The 5,117-nt window shown below is 39.1% G+C and overlaps 1 pseudogene; it reads left to right on the top strand.

Annotated features, from left to right (window-relative positions):
• The first annotated feature begins 2,644 nt into the window (after positions 1 to 2,644).
• On the top strand, positions 2,645 to 3,572 carry LOC109695909 (olfactory receptor 5A1-like; annotated as a pseudogene).
• Positions 3,573 to 5,117: the final 1,545 nt, after the last annotated feature.

The raw sequence follows: 5,117 nt of genomic DNA, 5'->3' as shown, positions 1-5,117 counted from the left end.
TTCCAACACTTCAGATTGGGGTCACTCAAAGAGGTTCTGTAAAATATTGCTTTACAAAGGTAACTACTATATCTGAAATTGTCACCTGTTTTAAAGCCAAAAACTACTCTTGGGTTTCACTGACTCCAGGAATATCTTATTGGAACCAGATCAGGGACCAGGAATATAATGGAAGCAGGGCCAATGGATATCAACTTTACCTAAACAAACCTGGCATCCTCTTTATTCCTGAGCCCAGGCAGCCAGCCAAACTGCCCACTGGTGCTCTCTGGGACATATCATACCCCACAACGTAGCAAGACCCAATGGTGCCTGGGAGAGAGCCAACTTTTCTTTAAAGTCCCCAACAAACCCTTCCCTTTGTGGTGAATTTAACATAGTCACATCCAGACCTTATTTATATATTTGATCACTACCTGTGCTCTGGATGCCATAAGAAGTGGGCTTTGTTCTAGCTCCAATCATCTAATCTTGGCCATTTAACTGAAACACGGAGTTTAAGGTAGTATAGGTAAGTCTCCCCTTTTACCTTCCTTGGACTGGTTACTGGTGAATCCTAGAATTCCTGACAGGAAAGTAAGGAAACTCTTGAAAGTGGAGCAGACAAAATGCTGAGACCTTTTGTCTCACCATTCTGACCTTAATGAGAAAAGCTGGACTTCACTTATTCTAAAAGTGTATTCTAAAATTCAGACAAGATTTTGTTTCTTTAAACGGTTTCTACTATTTATAAGTAGAAATAGGAAGAAACAAAAGTAAACTAGAAAACGCTAATCTAAGCCAGTCAGTTTATTGCATATGAAGAAGACTGATTGAGAGAAGCAAATAATTTTTCCAAAGATCATATGGTTAAAAAAGTAGGAGAAGGGCTGGTGGAGTGACTCAGGTGGTAAGACCACCTGCCTAGCAAGCACGAGACCCTGAGTTCAAACCCCAATACTCGCGAAAAATGTAGGAGAAATAGGACTTAAATCAACATTTTAAACTGCTATCGTGGACTCATGAGTGTGTATAATCATAGTGTATCTGAAATTAATATTTTTGGGTCCTCTTTATTTAGCTAAGGGACTCCAGGCTTTAAAATAAGGTAGAGTAGAAAGATATACTCCTCAAAAAGAAGATACAGATTCTATTTCTCACCTTTGGTACCAACCAACTGTATAGACATTTACACTATCTCTTTTGGCTTTAGTTTTATTATCTACAAGGAGGAAAGTCTAAGCTAGCTATTTTCTAGCTCTGATTATATATATATATATATATATATATATATATATATATATATATACACATATATATAATACCAAATTTTCATCCTGGTTATCCTTTACTCATCTGTGCAATCCTTCTGAAACAAATCTTTCTGAAAATGCTATCTGCTATGTCTAGGCTCCAAGGAAGTATATAACTGCTCTTACTTATCATGCTATGCTAATATTTACCTGATTCGTGTCTTCCCCATCACTACATTGGTTATTATAAGCTTAATCATGGGGTTTTATTAATTTCTACATCCCAAACACATGGTGTAAGAGATTCAAATAGTTGACAATATTTGTGTGGGAAGCAATTTGAACTTCATACTATTGAACTCTTTTTTCACCCCTTTTAAAATATTTAATGAGAATTCAAGTTTCTTCCAACTTTATGTGTTTTACTCCACTACTACAGAAAAAGAGGGCCAGGGGAAAGAGAGAGAGAGAGAGAGAGAGAGAGAGAGAGAGAGAGAGAGAGAGAGAGAGAGAGAAAGAGAGAGAGAAAGACCGTGACCTTATGAAACAAACAATGATGATAAGAAACAAAATTACCTCCCCAAACATTTTGAATTTTGACACATTTCTTTTCTGTAAAAAGAAAAGAAAGGGCCAGGTGAAGTACCTCACAGCTATAATTCCAGCTACTTGGGAGATTGAAATTGGGTAGATCATGGTTTAAGCCAGCCCTGACAAAAATTTAGTTAAATTTCCCCTCGATCAAATAAACCAGACATGGCAGTATATGTTTATAATTCCAGCTAGTTGAGAGGATATAGGTCAGAGGTTATATAGTCTGAGGTTGGCCCTGGGCAAAAACATAAGACCCTACTGGAAAAATAACTAAAGCAAAAAAAGAAAAAAAAAAGGGCTAGAGCCATGGCTTAAGTGGTAGAGTACCTGCCTAGCAAGCACAAGGCCCTGAGTTTAAACCCCAATACTGCCACCCCTACAAAAAAAAAAACAAAACAGAAAAGTATATATATAGACTGAATCTGAGTGACTTAATAGCATAGTTGCAGTGTTTGGAGCAATTGAAGGAACAAGTATTTTGTCTAAGTACCATTAATCAATCCTTTCACTCATGTGGTGATATTGATAACGAAGGTGATCATCCAGACAGTGCAAAAATAGCAAAGTGTCTCATTATTTATGCTCTTTTGCATAAGCAAATGCATCAGGTTAGAGTGATAGTGATCTGTGTGAAAGACCCAATACATGCTGTAGAGGGAAATTCTGCACCAGAGATAGGATAATTGTTTAATGGTGGTGTGTCTTCTGATTCCGGGGGTTCTATGATTCTGTGAGAGAGGAAAATGATTTCTTCGCCTGGATTTTCATCACTCCAGGAATCTCTGTCTGGATCTCTGAAGATGGCAGAGAGTTGACACATGGCTGTGGGAAGGAACTTCAGCATGATGACCAATTTCGTCCTTTTGGGATTCTCAGAGTATCCACAACTGCAGATTGTCCTTTTTGTGTTGTTTCTGGGAATCTACCTTATGACTCTGGCAGGAAACTTGTCTCATTGTCCTGATCAGGATGGACTCACACCTCCACTCCCCCATGTATTTCTTCCTTGGTAACTTATCCTTTGTTGGTATCTCATACACCTCCTCCATAGCCCCTAAGATGCTCTATGACTTCTTCCAAGAGCAGAAGGCCATCTCCTTTGTAGGCTGTGCTGCTCAGTTTTTCTTCTTCATGGGGATGGGTGGCACTGAGTGCTGTCTCCTGGCAGCCATGGCATGTGACCGGTATGCTGCTGTTTCCAACCCATTGCTCTATCCTGCCCTCATGTCACCCACCATCTGTGTGGGGATGGCCACAACAGCATATGCAGGAGGATTCCTTATTGGCCTGGTCCAAACCATCTCCATATTCCACCTCCATTTCTGTGGACCACGAGTCATTAACCACTTTTTCTGTGACTTGCCATCCCTAGTGGACCTGTCTTGCTCCAGTACCTTCTTCAGCCAGGTAGTGAACTTTCTCATCGTATGTGCAGTTGGAGGGACATCAGCTTTTGTTGTCTTGGTTTCCTATGGCTACATCATTGCTGCTGTCATGAAGATCCATTCAACCCATGGACGGATAAAGGCTTTCAACACCTGTGCCTCTCATCTGAGCACAGTGGTTCTCTTCTATTGCTCTGGTCTCTTCTCATACCTCCATTCAAGTGCTGACTACTCTTGGGACAAAGATAAGGTGGTGTCCATGGCCTATGGAGCTGTGATCCCTATGCTGAATCCCATTATCTACAGTCTGCGAAACAAGGACATCAAAGATGCATTGAAAAAGCTCAAGGAGAAGAAATAGATGTCCTCTCTGTGTTTTATAATCCCTTAAATTAAAAAAATCTAGTTTTATTGAATGTAAATAAGTGGTTTAGAAAATTTAATTGATAAAGAAACTTTCAAATAAGATGACCAAGTATTACTTCTGGACAATTAGGCTCAAGAAAGGTTTGCTTTCTTCACTTTACTTTTCTTGTCATGAACTTATAGGGATTTTTATTTGGTCACTTGCAATAGAAAATAAGCATGATTTTCCATGGTATTCCCTAGCTGAAGGACTTCAGGTGCTGAGTTCAAGATACCATGTCTCAGGTCCAGTTGGGACATGTACCAAGTACCACCACATTCATTGAAGAACTCTCTACAATACAATACAGCTCCTACCAGTTCACTTACAACTTGGAACAAATTTTCAGTTCCCCTTGCCTTGCATTCCTACTATCCGAAAATTGGTATTGACAAGGAATGCTGACTCTGGATTAGGACTGTGAGAATCCCCACTGGGGTGAGTTTAGCAATCATTACTCAGGGCAAGAGAGCAAAAGGATACCTGCAAACTATGTTTGAGAAGAGCCAAGTGTCACATCTGTGGGGTCATTGAGTCTACTGGGGCCACAGATTAGGAGCTAAAATCAGAGTCTCCAAAGAAAGCAAAGAACAGGGATAAAAATAAGAAAACTCTTAAAGGAAAGTAGAATACCATGAGGTTAATTTTCACAACTGAAATCCCCTAGTGACTGGGTGTGACCACCTGGTTTAGGAGCAGTGCCACGGAAGAAAAACTATCTCCTGGAGGTTCTGATTTCATATCTGCTTCCTGGACCAGTTCTCACTCTTGGTCTTTCTTGTATGTCCATTTGTTTCACTTTCTGTCTTTACTATTCTTACTTGACTTTCACTTCATGTAATAGAGTTTGTATCCTATCTACTGACTCCCTGGAATTTATCCTCAGCCTTTCCTATGATTCTGACATCATTGCTTTCATTTCCATATATTCAGAAAGGTCTTCCCTCTATGACATGATCTGAGATAGGACAACCAAGTCAATGAATTTGCAGCAGAATTGAATGTGGAAGTTAAATTATCTTTGACCCATTTTAAAAGATAGTTCTTCCAAAGAACTTGTAAAGAACAAACATTTCTGAAGCCCTGTTTCTTTTGTGTGTGTAAACTATGGTGAATTCTGACATCCAATCCTAAATCATATCTACTTTAGCAATAATTACTATGGCTTAATCTCTTTGCAATTCATGCTGTTCTCATTTGATCTATCCTATGACCACTGGATTAAAGGCACTGATGTAGTGGAAGGACTGTGACTTACTCAGGAGATGCTTTTGTGAAGGCTTCCTTGGTCCTGGAGTCCTCCAGACCAAGTTAAGAGGTTCCTATAGAAACTCTCTTTCATCTACTAGAACTTCTGAGTCTTTTTTTGGTTTTTAAAACATTTTTAAACATTTGTTCTTCATGAGACATTAACATCCTTGTCTAACTTCCCCTTTACTTTTTACCTGAAGCAGAAAACAAGGCTTAGCAAATATCTGTTTAATAAATGAATAAATAAAT

Source organism: Castor canadensis, chromosome 1, assembly GCF_047511655.1.
Source record: "Castor canadensis chromosome 1, mCasCan1.hap1v2, whole genome shotgun sequence".
Taxonomy (NCBI): domain Eukaryota; kingdom Metazoa; phylum Chordata; class Mammalia; order Rodentia; family Castoridae; genus Castor; species Castor canadensis.
This window is presented reverse-complemented; position numbering and strand designations above follow the sequence as displayed.